Source organism: Dermacentor silvarum, chromosome 8 (assembly GCF_013339745.2).
Source record: "Dermacentor silvarum isolate Dsil-2018 chromosome 8, BIME_Dsil_1.4, whole genome shotgun sequence".
NCBI lineage: Eukaryota > Metazoa > Arthropoda > Arachnida > Ixodida > Ixodidae > Dermacentor > Dermacentor silvarum.
The window spans coordinates 18,589,897-18,607,892 of record NC_051161.1 but is presented as its reverse complement, the minus strand read 5'-3'; the positions used below and the strand labels follow the sequence as shown (position 1 = coordinate 18,607,892).

The 17,996-nt window shown below is 45.5% G+C and overlaps 1 protein-coding gene across 3 annotated transcripts in view; it reads right to left on the bottom strand.

Moving 5' to 3' along the window:
* Positions 1 to 17,996, bottom strand: part of LOC119460727 (cell growth regulator with EF hand domain protein 1-like) — a 155,300-nt gene that overhangs the window by 19,250 nt on the left and 118,054 nt on the right. Inside the window, exon 1 of one of the 3 annotated variants that reach the window (XM_037721790.2) lies at positions 17,028 to 17,261. The exons of the other annotated variants lie outside the window; for them this stretch is intronic. The gene's annotated coding sequence lies outside the window, so the exon portion shown is untranslated. Of the gene's footprint in view, positions 1 to 17,027; positions 17,262 to 17,996 lie in introns of those variants that run through there. 3 annotated transcript variants of the gene reach the window in all.

The window sequence follows — 17,996 nt, the reverse complement described above, 5'->3', positions numbered from 1 at the left end:
CAGCTAAAGAGAATAAACACAAGTGGTTTCAAAACCCGTCGAATGTGACGAGCCTGTCGGCGCGCGTGGAATACCAGGAAATGTCGGCGGGCCTGACACATCCGAAGCGTGAAGCAGGAATGCGTCGTCGCCCCGCGCGTGTGGTATAACAACCGCGGGAGGAAGTGCGAGAGAAGCTTCGCAAAAACACGCAACGCTGCAGCGAAAGACCGTGGAAATGGATCCGTTGACCTTGCGCTATATTTATGCGCGATGGCACGCCTCCCTCTCTTCTAGCGTCTCTATATCCGTGGCTAACGGTCGCCGGCGGCCGCTGACGTCGCAGTCTTGCGACGTCGAGCCGCAGCGAACAGTGTCTGGGAGGCGTGGACAAGGGCCGCGGCCGCTGCGTCCTCGCATGATCAGCAGAGGCCGTATTATCGACCGTTTCATCTGACGACCAATTCGCGCGTCGTAATATCGAGCGCTTACACTACTTCAGTGCGCAGCGGCAATCAATTTGGAGGTGACCACTTAGGATTTATGAATCGAGCTACATTGGCGCAGCCCCACGAGGCTTAGTTTTCCGAGGTGTAAAATATGCGTAAAATCAGTTTGTCCTTGATGTTCCTCACTAGGCAACATAACATGCAATAAGCTGAGATCAATACATTATTCAAGGCCGTACGCACATGTGTGTGTGTGTGTGTGTGTGTGTGTGTGTGTGTGTGTGTGTGTGTGTGTGTGTGTGTGTGTGTGTGTGTGTGTGTGTGTGTGTGTGTGGTGTGTGTGTGTGTGTGTGTGTGTGTGTGTGTGTGTGTGTGTGTGTGTGTGTGTGTGTGTGTGTGTGTGTGTGTGTGTGTGTGTGTGTGTGTGTGTGTGTGTGTGTGTGTGTGTGTGTGTGTGTGTGTGTGTGTGTGTGTGTGTGTGGTGTGTGTGTGTTGTGTGTGTGTGTGTGTGTGTGTGTGTGTGTGTGTGTGTGTGTGTGTGTGTGTGTGGTGTGTGTGTGTGTGTGTGTGTGTGTGTGTGTGTGTGTGTGTGTGTGTGTGTGTGTGTGTGTGTGTGTGTGTGTGTGTGTGGTGTGTGTGTGTGTGTGTGTGTGGTGTGTGTGTGTGGTGTGTGTTGTTGTGTGTGTGTTGTTGTTGTTGTTGTTGTTGTTGTTGTGTTGTTGTTGTAGTTGTTGCGTGGACTTCAATTGACGTGTCAAACTTAACCATGTCAATTCACCAAGCTGCTCTCCGCGTCCTCGGCCCGACACGCATCCACCATTGTCCTCCGCCGGAGAAGGATGGGTGAGAAAGGATGCACCAGGGTTAGACATTCGTGTAGGCAGTTGAGGGATAGCGATCCCATAAACGGAACAAACGGAAAAGGATGTTTCAATGCCTTGCGCTGTCACGATTAGGGCGGAACGGCAATGAATGACAGCTGCAGTCGGCGTGAAACGCTGGAAGAAAGCGACCGTCGTAGATCACTTGCTAGAGTCTTCCGCGTGACATGCGAAGGCCGACGGTTCAGTATCAGAGCGCATCGCGTCCGGCCCCACCAACTATGTGATTAGTTCTTCGTTACGGGAACCGTGACATGTGCCACGAACGCACCGCTGATTAGCTTTTATGCTCACTTCATTCTGATTATGGTAACAGAATGCAAATTGTGGACAGGCACAAACACAAAATCAGACGAGGACAAGGCTTGTATCTGTCCGCCACATTGCGCTCACTTACCTTAGTTAGAATGCAAGGTCAACAGCCCAACAGTCAGCCCTTTTTAAATGCCCACTTCATACGTTACTCAAGAATCTGCCTTCCAGAAATGTTTGCACGTTATTAGGTTGATTGCGTGATACTGCTAGTCGCACAGCAACTTGAACAAAGTGACTACGCAGTTGATATATTTATTCGAAATTAAAAATATCTGGATTGTTTAGACAAACTGCCGACCAATTGACTTTATTTTTCTTTTCATTTTTTTTTTTGGTATGTATGTCAATGACTGGCGATTCCTTTTACGCAGGTTCGCAAAAACCGAGTCAGACCAACGGTCATTATTTCTTGTCGAAGCCCTCCAAAGCTACAAAACTGGCAACACTTCTATGCCATCACCATTAGGGAAAAGTTCCTACACATTATTAATTTATTGTCTAACCAATCTAGAACCTTCAGCGGCGCACAGCAATGTCTATATCAGTGGCTCCCGACCATCAATGAGCAAGCGCCACGTGACACAATGTATTTGCGATCTAGTTAGACATTCGAGGGCAAACTAAACGTTAACGGTGCATCGGGCCTTATAAAGGGAGAAGGGTGGCTACAAATGTTACTTTAAACAAGAATGTTCACTCCAAAGTGATGTACCGGCATATTAGAACGGTCATATTGCCTACGTAATTTTCATAAATAATGGTTCTTCATATGTACCGGGTGTTTTCAGCGAAAGGATGGACAGTTGGTTGAGTTGGTAAGGTAACGTATTCTTGGTTTAAGCGCGAAAGAACACTTTTGTGCTTCAATGAATGGAACGACGTTGGTAATAACTGGAACGCCAATGCATTTCTCCACAATGTTCGGAAATTAATATTTAGAAACTGGTGTCATTCTGAGAACTCGTTTCAAGTGGATCCGCCTTGCGATCTCCAAGGCTAGAATTTGTAAATTGCAATATGGGTCATAAGGTAACTAGTTGAAAACCTAATTAGTGAATTTTTGGTACATGGTCAGTGATGATTTTCAATTATGATGTTTTGATTTTTCAAATTGCAAATAATGTCCGCCTCTTCGAGTAGACCGGCTCATTATTTGCCACAGGCAACCTTTCACTATCTTTGAAAGTGTTCGCTGAAACACCCGGTATACTGTACGCGTTGTGAATCCCCCACCAGTGCATTGACGCAAACAGGAAGTGCAGAAACAGAAACAGCAACTGGCGTATAGCAGCTGGATTACGACGCAAGGTAGGCTAAAAAAAGAAGCCGCCATCACGTCTTGCCACATCTTTTTCTTTCTTTTTTTCGTATCTATTCATGCTCCTTGATTCTTTTTCTTGTCCTTTATTCTTTTTTCTGCTTTCTTTTTTTACACCCATACCATGTACTTTAGTTATTCCCACAGAGTTTACTTTTAATTAATGCTAACCCTTTGCAGATAAATTTTCATTTATCTTATCATTTTGCTTTATCCACTTGATTCTTGGCCAATCCCTCATAATAGGTATCAGTCACGTGATGAAAGAACACCAAAACTAAGCGTGGGGTTTTTAGCTTGGGTATTCCTTCGCAGATGTGCGCTTCAAAACCACACAGCACTTCCGAGCAGGCTGATGTTTATTGTGACGCTGTTGTGATGCATGCTGTGTGGTATGCGACGTTCGCATTGTGGCACTGTGCGACAGCGTGTTTCTGTTACGCGTGCGTGTGCGTGTGCGTGAGATTGTTCGTGATAGCGTGACACTGTGTGTGATATCTTCACATTGGGTGATACCGTGACACCACTATTTAACTTGCCTCAGAGAATTTGGATCGTTCTTTATTTCTTCGCATTTTTCTTCAGCTGTTCCCTTTTCGCTGTACAGGGCAGCCAAGCGGAGGTGATCCCTGGTTAACCTATGTGTAGTTTCTCTGTCTCTTTGAAGTTTAGTGTAAAACATCTCCTTTCTTTTTACAGCGAAGCTGTTTGTGGCTAGGGTTTTGCGGATTTTTCGTGCGCATAAGCAAAACCGCAGGTCCCGCACGAACGCGCTCGTGCCACTGCTCGCGCTATCGTCGTCGTCTTCCACAGCTGGCTCGTCAGCGCCCCTCGGATATGCGTTTTGGGTAGATTAATTATCAATAGGCACCATTTTCAAGAACAGTAGACTCCCAGGTAGATAATAAAGGTTGCTCAAAGATTTGCCGCCGTGCGTCTCGCGTCGGCCATGTCTATGTTCGCACCGCCCTCTCTTTGTCGGCGTTCCAAGCGCTTGCGTATCTAGTTTCCTTTCCTTCCGCTCTCCCGTGGTGGCGGTGCCGTCCAAAACGTCACGCGTGTCTAGTTTCCTCCGACTCCTCGGGGCAGTGGTCCCGTCGTCCACGCGAATGTATATAAAAAACAGAAAGACAAGCTGCCGTTCTCCATTTTGATTTTCACTTCTCTTCTGTCGTCGAAATGGGGAGGCCGCGTATACTCCGGACTCCCGATGAGCAACGCGCCTACGTGCTAAACAGCTTCGCTGGTGATCCACCTTCACAGAGTGGAAGGGCTCATGACTTTTTTTCGTTATGTGCTATACATCGCTATGATGTTTGCTGTAACAAAGTATTGGTATACCATTTGTTGCATCGTCGCTTTTACCGCGATAGAGAGCGCGGTAATACCAATCAGACCAGTGTCTATGCTTACAAACCATACGGGGTTAGGTCATTTGCGTCGTTCAATTATTCTGATAGGCTGATTATTTTTACAAACATTAATGTTGTCTTACGACGCGCACAACAACTGAAGAAGGCTAACAAGAAGATGTATTCATCTTCTGCGACTTTGTCCATTTTATGCGTCCCCTGTAACGAAATAACCGAGAGTTGGTACGCTTTTGATAAAGCGTATCAACGTTTTGCCGAGTTAAGTTGTATATTATGCGATGTCGCGCCTAGTGGTGTTATACTATGTTACGAAACACGCGCTGTTCGGCTTACTCTCATGCAAATTAGCTGGACGGGTTGCAATGGTTGTAGTTATTTCGCAATGTGCGACATGAATCATTTCAAAGCAAAGCGTGGCGCCCAGGAACGGTGCCAAGATTGTGTCACGCTCGCCTGTCAGCAGGCGCGTCTTCCGAAACTTTGGCAACGCCTGGCACTCGTTACCAATAAGAGTGGCCGCTGTGATATGCAGCTAGTTCCCGCTTAAGCCGCTTTGCTCTTACACGACGGTATTGAGGAAGTACAGGCTACGCTTTGGAACTCACGAAAAAGGCGCGTGGGCCATAGAACAGCAATACTGATACACGAATGACGTATTCTGATTATTGGTGAGTGTCAGATGCCTCCTGATCGGGAAGTAAAGGTACGGCAAAGGAGAAACATGAGGTTAATTCAATATAAAAACATCGCACCAGCATACGGAAGTGTGTACAGAAGTGCTTGTGTCCGTTTCTTCTGTCAGCATTCCGTAGGCCGGTGCGCAGCATTTATGATTGGTTACCGCCTAGCCCTGTCACACAGAATGAGGTTAATCATTCGCCCTGCGCACGATTGTTCAAGTTCTGTATCCTACGTCGACGGTGACTACGGGAAGACAATTGGCCTCTCTTTTTCACGTAGGAAACAAAATAAAGTCGCATCAGTTCGCTGTTGATTGATCCGTTCCGACGCGCCCCAGTATACAACATGTCAGTGACATTTCGTTTAAGCAGACGTCAAGGCTGTATATACCCGTAACTTATACGAAAGAGTGCATAGTTCACCATCTTTGTTTGCGTCATTAGCATTCGCATACATTATCGCGTTGCGAACAAGTTAGATGACTTGCACCTTCCTCTAATTATATAACGAACGCTCATAAGACGACTGAAGAGACACGGCTGAATAGCGCGACACGCTCTATTAAACCATATGCCTTCCAACGCAATGATTCTTTCCTGACTTGCCCTTGAGCCCTCAATGTATCCGAGAGTGACTGTGCCCGGAAGAGGGGTTTCCGGGAAGCCGTGTTCCGGAAAGGTGGAAGGCCATCTAGACCGTTGTCCTCTGTTGCAGCGGTACAACGTACCAGCAGCATAATTTGAAAAGAGAACGAGGTAGATTGAATAGTGAAAAATGAGGCCATTATACTTGAAGGTGCAATGCGGCATCGATGCAGGATTTAACCGAGACGTGTTGCCGTCACAGAACTTGACGATGCAAGCGTATACGTTCGTATCATGCCAGTTTTCACACGAAGTTATGGAACGAAGGAAATTTGTGGTATAATTTACTTCAGCCCTGTTCGTGTTTCAATTTCTATATTGGTGGTACATCGTCGTCTCCCTAGGAAACCACGTTTGAGTACTAGCGGACTTCAACGCGTTGTACTACATATGACTTTGTCTACCTAATTTAACGTCCGCCACATGGATCATGTTTACAACGATGACGTTACCGTGACTTAAGTCACTAGAAAAATAAAAATAATTTACGTCCACGCATAATTCGAAGCCAGGTACCAGACTTTTGAGCCGTTGTTGTGCTAGAGTGGTCCTCGTCATTGTCGTCGTAAGGCAAGTCATCTTGATACTCCGGATCACTCGAAACTTTATTTGGAATCCAGTCCTCCAATTCTGTGGAATCCCCCATCTGTCTTTTTCCTTTCTTTCTTTCTTTCTTTCTTTCTTTTCAGGGAAATGTCAGCTATGCACAGCTTACGAATGTGCAGCTGAGGTCAGATACGAGCGTGTGAATATAAAGAAAGCAAAAGCAGAGACGGCGTCGATGAAACATTCCTACGTTATCACGGGATCGAAAAATCACGCGCTCATCTCGATAACAGCTGTCGCCATGTGAAACAAGTTATGTCGCCTATGAAGAAAAACAACCACTTCGTGGAAGGTGGGGGTGTCGCAATTGCGACGCGTCGCGTCTGATTGGCAAACTCATGTAACGCAAATTCTCGGCGTTTATATACAAACTGTACCGCGGTCGCAGTTTCGTGCCCTTCACAGCGCGCTTGTTTTGTGTGCGAGTGTCTGTCTGTCTGTCTGTGCGTGCGTGCGTGCGTGCGTGCGTTCGTGTGTCCTGTCACTGCTGCGAACAAAAGTGTGTATCGGCGGTGTTTGATGGGTGCGCCCAAGTGGTCGTAGACATGCAAGCTAGTGGGTACTCCTGGATATGGCGTTGGCAAGTGAAGATCTGTTAATTTTTGTAACGTGCTATGACGCACACGCTAACGAGACGCCGTGACACCGGCATGCAGAAAAAGAGGGCGTACGTCGCGTTTCAGCAATAGAGAAGCGAAATAAGACGGGAAGCTTGGCAGAGTGCACCGCTGATAACTGTATATATATCCAGCTGTCGACCCGCGTCAATCCATTACGGATCCGTCAGACGGGCCGCGTCAACGGGGCGTCCCGTGACATATGCCGGCGTCGGTGGAAAAAAACCGCCTCTCCTACGTTGTAACGCCGCAAGGCGCCGTTGCCGGCGCGACGAGCGGGCTTACGTGCCGTGGGCTGCGCCCCGCCGGCTTCTCCCTTCTCTCAAACACGCACGTACCGGGAAGAAAACGTGAGCCGGGGTTCGATCAAAGGTCCTGTGCGCGTCTGTTTCGTGTTTCAGATCAGCATATGCATAGATGCGACCACGAGACGACACCGGGTTTGAATTGTTGCAGTGTTGCGCGCTCCTTGTCCGCTTGCCGTTACCTGCAGCTGCGATGTTTGGCATTCTGCTGCTAATTTACAAAGTCGAGGCGTCGATTGCCGTCTCGCGCCAGTAGCACGAAGAGATGGAAGGACCTCTAATGGAGCATTGCAAAACACGAATGAAGCCAAACGAGTCGGCCGAACACGTGATCGTCACGTCATAGTGCGCGGTTGGTTTCAGTGCTGCCGGTCTGCAGGTACAGTCAGTCCAGAGCAGCCGAATAAGGGCGCATCGATTAAAAAACTACAGGGAACCAAAGATTCTCGGCCAGTACGCCGCGTCTCAGAGGTCACGTGTTGAGCCCACTTTTCGAGGGACAAAGCGAAAGGAATGGCTGCACGGAGAGTTGCATTGCCAAGGTTGGCTGCGTGACGTAACGCACCCTCCTAGTTTTTTTTTTTTTTTTTTTTTTTTTTTTTTTTTTCCCTCCATAACCAGTAGGCAGTAAATGGCGCCGGAAGCGATTGAGGCACACACGCGTGTATTAGCATGCGTGTGCACACATGCATTCCTCTCTGTGTGAGCGCAAAATTCGCAATACACGTGCATGTCTCCTTCTCTCCCTCTGTTTGTATGTTTTTGTGCTTACAAGCGCCTGTGCCGGTGCGCGCATGCGTCAAAGCGTGCTAAAAAATCTACGTTCGTAATGGTGTGGCATTTTCGTTGGGCAATGAAGAAATGCCCGAGGTTAAGTTTGGCGTTTTCAGGTTTACGGAAGCTATAGTCGGATACAACTTAAGTCTGCAGTGAAGCCCCGCCCACGCCGTCATAGCCGCCAGCCAATGTTCCTCCACAAGGCTGCAAATAGTTCGTACTTCAAACTTTCCCTGTTACCTAAATAAGGCGGTAACCAGAAAAATAAAATTATAAGCGCGTAATTTATACGTTTTCACTCGTCTATTATTAGTGGAACGCACAAGTAAGACAAGTACAGTCGTATCAAGTACGGCGCCATTTTGAAAAGGTCGCCTGACGACGATTTTGTTTGGTTCTGTGATTGGCTGGTGGAGTAACATAACCCAGGCGGTCCGTTTGCCTTTGTTGCCAACTGCTTTTTCTTTAAGTTGTATCCTACTATGTTAGCAAACATTTCTTCTAGGAAGGCAAATGGTCCATACAATATAGCAGCAGCAATCATTAGTAATTGTTCTAAATCTTTGTCTGTATTTTTGCCACCTTTTCTAAAAATGTTTAGTATTGGTGCCGTACTTGCTGATTGGAAATTCGCGAATGTTGTGCCTGTATATAAGAATGGACCTAAAAATTGTGTTGAGAACTTCAGACCAGTGTATTTGACTAGTATTACATGTAAAGTATAGTGGAGCACGTTATATATATAGTCGTATTACGTCACATCGTGTTAAACATAACCTTTTAAATCTAAACCAACACGGATTTCGGCAAGGTTTTTCTTGTTCTAGGCAACTTGTAGAATTCACACACGATTTGGCCCTAGCAATAGATAAAAGGCAGATAATTGATCCCATCTTTCTAGATTTTCAAAAAGCATTCGAGGTTGCGGCTCGTGATCTACTTATTACTAAATCACACGCGTATAAATTGAACAAAAAGGTAACTGCATGGATATTTGAATACCTTTCGTATAAGCAGTATATTCGGTGGTTCTCAACGGCAACTCCTCTGATCTTGCTGCGGTGACCTCTGCAGTGCTCCAGGGCTGAATTTTGGGACCTCTCTCATTTTTATTGTACCTCAATGCTATTACTAAATGTATTACGTCGACTTTCAGGATGTTAGCAGACGACTGTGTGGTATATAGGTTATTGATAGTGATTCTGATCTTTCTTCACTTCAGAGTGACTTAGATAAAGTTTCATCTTGGTGTGCGAAATGCGAAATTTCACTTAACGTCTTAAATTGTTTGAACATCACATTTACAAGAAAACATTCGTGTAAGTCATATGAGTACAAACTAAACAGCGTTACTCTACGCAAGGTTAGGGAATGCAAATACTTAGGTGTTTTATTTACCTCAGGTTTAAGAGGGAACAGGTATGTACAGGAAATAAGAAGAAACGCCGCACGTAAGTTGGGCTTCCTATACGTCGAAAATTTGGCCAATTACCTAGTAAACTGAAAGAACGGCTATATTTTAGTCATGTACGTACGGTACTTGAGTACGTGTGTTTGCTGTGACCCTTATACTGGTGAGATAGTTTATTTAACTGAAAAAATTCAGTATAGGGCAGTTCGATATGTATTGGGAAATTACAGCAAAAACCTCACTATCATTTAAAGCAAGTGTAAACTTCAATGACAGAATTTAAAGGACAGAAAAAAGAGCCTTAGACTCAAATTATTTCATAGTATAGATTATTCTAAAACATGCTTTGACAAAGAAATGCACATTAGACCACCATCGTATATTTCACGAAGAAGGGACCATAACTTGAAACTTTATGACGTCTGGCGACATTCATTTTTTTTTTTTGCCGAACCACGGGTACTGGAATGCTATTGCGTCAAATATTGTAGGTATAGATTCCAATGATTAATTTTACCACGCTTTGTGCGTTTGATTTGAAAAACAATTCATGTAATGATTTATATAACCGCCTGCTGTAATGCCTGCAAAGGCGATACAGGTACCAAATAAATAAAATAAATAAGTACGTTCGTAAAGTATATTCGACTGCCGGAAAAAGCGGGACTGAGCTGTACCACACATTAACCAAGTTAGCGAAACCTAAGTGGGAAAATAGCGTGGAACCTTCCACTGCTTGGGAACATCGCACCTGATCAATAACCCCCCCCCCCCCCCCCCCCCACCCGCTTTTTTTTTTTTTTTTTTTATGCCGCTACTGCTTTTATGTGTTGGGTCATCTGTTTACTCAAAGACGTAGCAGTGGGCGGCCCCCGAATCGATAACGGCCTCGAGCGAACGAGCGCCGGCGACGATGGGATTTGAAGGTTAGTGTTACGAAACGTGCGCTGACAGCCGCAAGTAGCTTGGGTGGACGAATCCCGACCGTGCACCCGTCGACACGTTTGCCCAGACTTCGGGACGTGCTTACCTCTGCCATTGTGGTGAGATTTAAACTGCCAATGCGTAGGAATTGAACACTAGCTACACACCGAAAAGAAGAAAATGCAGAAGATTCTGTACCGAAATCCTTCTTTGTTGGTTCAAACAATTCAGGAAGCCGCAAGGAATGAGTAAAAGGAGGCGAAGAGGGGAAGGAGTAAAAAAAAGTTGGCACTCGCTTTAGCTTACGCTAAAGAGGATGAAGGCGAAAGCCTGCGCGCTCACGAGACATTCACTAAATTACTCGACAGTCTCATTCGAATGTGTTGTTACTTCCTATTACTTGTTTTCTCCCACCGAAGGTCGTGGGTTCGAGTACCTTAATTAACTCGATCTTAATTAAGGTAGCGTTGATTAAGGCACTCGAACCCATGACCTTTGTTGGTGGCACCATGGTGGCACCATGAATTCTAGTGCCATAACGCCGGACAACGGATCTTTCGACCCATGAGCGATCCAAGGCTTTCGCCTTAAAAGAAATACATTCAAGAAGGAGTAAAAATGATAGAGAGAGGATGTAGTAGAGAGGATAGAGCAAAGAAGGCAACTACATTTATGTATACAACGGATTGGCTAGATGAAAGTTATCCATAGCTCGCTTGTGGGGTGAATTCCTCAAGAGAGTGTCACAAGGTCTCGCACACCGGCACTGTTAGGTCACGTATTGAGCAGCCGGATGGCGAGGCCCGACTGCTCGAGGATGTCGCACATGTGAGCTGCCTGCAGCGCTACCCCGTGGCCATAAGAGCGCTTCGCGGTGGCGAAAAAAAAAATTCTAGCCGTCCATTCTCTTCCATGCATAATTCCCGCCGTCAGGTCTCGATGACGTCTACTTATTTGCAATAAAAATCCTTATTCTGCAAAGAAAGGCTTGCCTACCAGCTAAAGAATCTGCTTGAAACAGCACATTGCCACGAAGCCTTCTTACCTGACGTAACTGTTTCAATTTATGGCGCTCGTTTTTATTCGGGTGCTTTCCTACTCACTGTTGTGATAAGTCCAAAAACGCGGGAGTATGCAACAGCATAAAGCAGCTTGTGCTGAGATTTTACACTAATCGCAAGTATAGTTATATGTGGTGCGGGAGAGAAAGAGAGAGAAAAAAAATGTTATTGTTCAACCCTAAGTCAGGAGCTTTTGCTCTTTATGGTGGACAATACGCGAAACCGTTATGAGAAAACAAGCAGACAGGAAAGAGACAATCTTTCCTTTCCGGTCGTTTATTAGCTTTGTTTCACCGCCTTTTTTTTTCACCATAATAAGTTAGTTTAAACAAGCCCCGCAACAAGCAGTGGTAGGGGAATACCTCAAAGCCGCGATCACGTGCTGCTGAGTATTCATATTGGTATTCATCGTAGTATTCATCTTGGCAACGTAACGCGAGTGACACGGGAATGATTACTGAGAACATCATTCGAGTTTTTTTATAATTTCTAATTTATTATTTAGGCGCTGCCAATTATATTATACAGAGGGATCATATCTAAGTTTTACGGAATTCAAAAACGTAGCCTGTTGCAGATAACATAATTTTCGTTCTGGAGCTGTATTATGAGAGAGGCGGACATCGCTTGCACGGGAAATCGAAACACATATTTATCTAATTAACAAATATTCACTACTTATATACTGAATTAATTAATTTATGGCACATAGCCGATGAGTTTACAAGGCGTACCCATTTAGAATGAATTTCCAAAATGACGCCAGTTCGGAGATATGCGCTATCAAACTCGCCGTAAAAGCGCACTGTAGTTCTACTTACTTTTTTATCAAAACGCTTTTTTCTGCATTGGAGCACGAAATTAACTGGAACGCCCATGATTTCGTCCCACACTTTGGGAAATAATATCTCGAAACTGGTGTCATCCTGGAAATTCATTTCAAGTGAACACGTCTTGCAAGCTCACCGGATACAATTCGTAAATTGTATCCGGTGCAGCAAACTAATTACTTAAGAAGTTAATTGCTTAATTTTTGTTAATTAGTTGAATATGGGTTTCGATTTCTCATGCTAGTACTGTCCACCTCTTCGAATAATCCAGCTCAAAGACAAGAATTGTGCTATCTGCGACTGCGATTTTTAAAAATTTCGTCTTACGGGCCATTAGCCTTAACGAAACTTTGTAAACATCTCTATAGTGTATTTGTGTGTGTGTGTGTGTGTGTCATTGCATGCGCTTTTAAGTGTTTATCACTGCATATATCTTAATCATCACCCAGCACTTGGACTAGCATGTAAGGCGAACAGCCAGGCTAACATCTCCCGCATATCAATTAAGTATCTCTCTGTTTCTCTCTCTCTCTGAAAATTCCAGAAAACTTAAAAATTATCACCTCGCGTGTCGTTCGAAGAAACGTAAGAGCCCATGACAGCTGTGACTACAAAATTCGTGACACCAAAGCTAATTTTTTTTCTTTCTTTTTGCTTGTTTTTTGCTGCTTTGTTTATTCGAGATAGTGCAAACTGGTGTGCGCATTAAATTCCACCATCCACACCAGCATGTTGTCACAGAACATTCTACAAGACTGGCCTCGCTCGCTTTGTATCAGCTGTAGCTTCGCCTGCGCCCAATTCGTATCTACAGCTCCTGAGGGGACCGGCTGATTGGGCGGCGAAGGCGAAGTAAAGCGAAGTTTCAAGTGTCACGTGAGTCGTTGCAGTCATCTCATGACCTAACTCGTCTGTGTGCAAGACAGTCCACAAGCGGTCCCTTTCACGGCATATAAGGGAACGACCATCGTCGTAAATGGAGTAGTACTGCGTATTTTCAAGTTCATTCACAAGTTGCGAAACGTCCCAACCAAAGTGAAGCCGGCGTCGCTCGCTTCGCTGTCCTCGAGTAGTCACTTCGAAGCCGTCAATTACCAGTCGCGGTGGAAAACAAGCGTAGGCGCAAGCACGCAAGAGCATCTGATATAAATTAATTTATAGAAGATGCGTATATGAAGTTTGTGGTTGCAAACCTTAACTGGCGGCTTTTATTATCTCGATGTATACCCTGGCCTGCTCTGGTAACTATTCTTTATAGTAAGACATTACCGCCCGCGCCGCCTAGAATATTGTGCCAGAGGTCATTTAATATGCTTGTTTGCATCATTTCTTGGTCATGAAGCTATATTTACTGGAAAAGCGATAGATGCATACAAAAATATCGACAATGAATGCATCCAAACAAGACGCACTCCACCCGAACACCTTTCGTTCGGGTGGAGAGGCTAATTATGGGTAACTTCAGAGGGACCTTAGTTTGGGCTGCGTCATTCTGTAATCAAGTGGCACTACAACCACGTCGGTAGTTCTTTTCTCTTTTTTTTGCCTTCATTGTCTGCCGACGTAATATGATAGAGTTGCGGTTACATAATTAACACATATCTGGCCTCTCTGGTTTTCATTATTTTGCTCGTGGTTTGTGCAGGCTGCACCGCGAAGCTACGTAATTCTGTAGCATATGGCAGCCACTCTGCTTTTGCAGAGCGCGCCACTAATCGCTGATCGTGAAGCTTAAGCTAATTATGCCGTAATCACGGACTTCCTCGTCGCGTGTTTTTTTTTTTTTTTTTTTTTTTCGGGGCATTTCGAAGGGATGGGGGCAGTGTAAAGGGCAGCGTTGCAGTAACACCTATTATAACCCCCTCTCTCTTTATTTTATTTTATTTTCTTCTTTTCTGATACAATCATGCCAGTGCTGAGACAATGCAGAGGGTAGCTTTCATATACGCTGCCCCCCCCCCCTCCCTCTTTTTTTTTTTTTTTTTTTGCAGGATCCTGGCGACACCCATGGAAAGGGCTCGCAGAAGTGATGAGATGCATGTTGCACCGGCGGGTAAAATGGCAGCGGCCATATTTAGTTCACGGTGTGGATCGCGTTAGTCTTGTGAGCAGTCGCCGACGAAATGTAACAAGCTGGACGCAGCCTTTAATTCGGAAGTGTAAATGTACTTAAAGTGTAAAGTCACACATCAGAGTTACCCGCTTTATACGCTCTAAGGGGCACTTAGGGCAATTTCGATATATATATATATATATTCTTTTGCGCAGAATTGGAAGCATGGTGCCTCAACTTTCTTCTTCAGAAACTTTCTAACCTTTGACCGCTTTGTGAGAAGTAAAAAAAAAAAAAAAAAAAAAAAAAAAAAAAAAAAAAAAAACATGTCATCTTAAATAGAACATTCGATTCTCACCTTCAATAGAACATCATTTGATTTCCTTTAAATGCAACGAATTATTCAAGATCGATTCGCCGGTTTTGCAATCAGAACATTTCTGCATTTTGCATGTACATGAATGTAGAAATTATAACGGAATCAAAAGCTTTCAATAAATGCCGCAGCATGCGCATGCGTCCCTTTACGCTTTGTGGCTTCCCATGTGGACCTTTGTAAAAATAAATTTAGATAGTCTACAGGATGTCTACATGCGTTCTTGTAGACCTCTTAGCCTTCTCTTGCAATCCACCTTTTGCCTATGTAACTTTCTACTTTTTTGGTCTAGTGAGGTCGACTTTAGAAAAATCTCTTTACAGATAGTCTATAAGCATTAGTGGAAAAAAATTGCATGGCTGTAGCTCAGAAGCTGTCTCGCTGTATAAAAAAAGGAAAAGACAAAAAAAATTCTTCTAGGCTTGCTTGCTTGCTTGCTTGCTTGCTTGCTTGTTCCTCACTTGTGGCGCACCCACTACGGGGGATTGGCTAAGAAGCCGGCGGTTAAAGCTTAAATACCTCGTTGTTGTTGTTTTCTTCGTCGTCATTCCTCAACAGAAATGTCACGTATTTCCAAGAAGGGATTGACCAGGGTTCGCCTTGGCAACAACACAGAAGTACTTACAGGCATATCACGTCCCTCTTCTTTTTTATTTCATCTGTTTTCGGGTTGGATCACCTTAACGCTCTTTGATCTTCGTGATCGCCCTTATTTTTCGCTTATTCGTCTATGAGCCTATGCCCCACGGGTCGCCGTTGTCGGTGAGTACCCTCCATTTCTCCTTCATCAGTTTCCTACTTCTTCCTCAGATTGATTTTGACCGGATCTTCTCCAGTAGCATCTCGTCATTTATTCCTAGCACTTCTCGTCTTGCCACCAGAGTCAATAATCTCTGTTGCTTTGACACTCGCCAATGTTGCTCTCGTGTCCTCTCAGTGCGTGTCCGCTATCATAAAAGTAAATTTAGACTTTCTACAGTGTCCACAAACTTAAGTGGACTTCCTTGCCTTCTAGAGCTTCCTTTATACAGTTTAAACTCGATTTAACTAAGTACTAAATTTCGCTAAATCGGGAAGTTCGTAAAATTAAGAAAGGGATTTTTCAGTCCTTCGAAATCTAATATTTTAACGTGGCGACAACCAAAAGCTACCGGGGCATTGTGTTTGACGCACCCACGCCTGCGCGTGTGAAAAGTCTGCGAAGGCGACTCGAATTGCTTATGCGATGTGCGATGCAGGCCAGGTAGACGGTCACGTGAATCTATGACAGGCTGCCGATATGCATAGAGGCGGGTGCAAGGACCGTGACAAGGGCGCCGAGCGCACGATCGAAGAAAAACTGGTCTGTGTCAAAATTAACAAGAAATCACCGCTTTTCTTACTCATTTATTTCAAGAAAAACTTTGTTAAATCGGGTTTGGCGGCCATTAGTTTCGTTAAGTCGAGTTGATGACAACATTGAACCCTATGGTTACCTGCCGGGAAATGGGAATTTCTTCGTTAGATCAGGAACTTCGTAAAATCGGGTTTCATTAGACCGAGTTTTAACTGTGCATAGAAAGCATACAGGCTGTCTACAAATAGGAGTCTTTAACAAGTTTATTTCATTTGTTCAATGTTGTTCACAGACTTCCAAACCCGTAATTTGTAGGATGTTTACAGACGAAAGTTGACAAAAAGTGTGAGGCCGTGAGTCCACAGGCTATATATATGCAGGAGTTCATCGGGCTTTATACCAAAATGTTCACCCGCTTTCTGCAGACTGTCCCAATAGAGTATTGTGAGGACAAAGCACCTGTGTCCTCGTTTTTTAACCTTTGATGCTAAGTCGGAGACTTTGACGCCGTTCACGCATGTAATCGTTGCGAGCGGTGTTTAAAGCCGGCTCTTCATGCATACTGCCAATACTCTTGTATGGCTATGAGACAAGAGCCTTTGTGCGTAAGCAGTGCAGGCTCATATTCATAACATTCTGGTTGTCGCATTCTTTCCCTCGCTTTAACACCACGCGCAACGCATACATTACTTGCACCTTGCTTCGCGGTGTATAACAAAGCGTCACTATACCTGCGCCGGAAAAACATTTAGTCAATACGATTGACGTTTGTGGCTCGAGGTGACGTCAGACGAAACTGCTGAAGGAGACGAGCTGAAACAAGGAGAGGCCTTTGTGGCAAAAAAAAAACCGTGGATGCTTAACTAACGGAGTGGCAGCAAACGGGTATAAGGCGTTTGTTTACTTGGGATGAAAATGTAGCACGTGCCAGTTTTTGGTGACCATATCTGAACAGTGGTTATGGGCGTCACATCACGTTGGCACCGAAATCAAAACATCAGGCATGCAAAAGAAGGTTAACACCACGACAGAGTGGAACCGAGGGTTTGACTTCTTGTCACGCTGCGCAACCTCGGCTACAATACTCTCACCAGTCAAAACAAAAGGGTCCCTCGCCCTTTCCGTCGCGACAACCGACGTGGTCTGCCACGTGCAAGATCCGAGACCTCGATGACGGCGTGAGAAAACAAAGCGCACTCGAGCGACGACAATCTCGGCTCTGGCACTTGGCAAAAAACTCGCGGGCGCAGTGATACAACGACGACGCTGGCGCGCAATCAAGTCCGAGACGGTCACGAGACGTCGCCGCCGCCGCCGCTTGAGGAAAGCCGACAAACAAACCAATCAGACCAATTCGCGTTCCCCGTCCGTCGTTCTCATTCTACTTGCAGGCCGCTTCCTTATATACATGCAGCGAGGATCAAAAGAAAGAACGACTTCGCTCGCGACTCTGTAGCATTGGCCCCTCCTACAGTCGAGGCATTTAAAATAGCGCTGCACACAGCGCGCTGTGCCCGAGTCAAATATACAGGGGGTGAGGGAGAGAGAAAGGAGAAGTTACGAGGAGGTCAGGAAGGCCACCGCGAGCTGAGAGGAGGAGGAATAAATTTAAGCACGTTGGCATAAGGTTATTTTTCTTGTTCAGTTTTCTCTCTTTATTTTTTTTCTTTGTTTCTTTCTTTTGCGAGGGGGGCTTTCGAAGTGTTTCTTCTTTCTCGCTGGCGCCCGACCGCACGGAGGCACAAAAAGTGGGGCGCGCCGGCCGCGGCATCCCCTTGGCGGCCGCGTGCAGCAGGCGTTGTTTTCGTCGCGGTGGTTGACATTGGGCGCACGCCCGGGTCTTTGCTAGCTGCGCGGCGCGCATCGCCTTGCACTTGGCAGAGGGCCTTCGCGCTGCGCGCTGTCTGCTCTGTGGCTCATCTGGCGACGGCGCCGCGTCGCGCCGAGTAGTGTTGATGCACTGTTGTGCTCGCGGCGGGGGACGCGCGTCAACGCAGTCGCGGCCGCCTATTCGCCTGCACGTGTGTTCTGCGCCACTTAAAACGGTGCAGCGGAGCGCG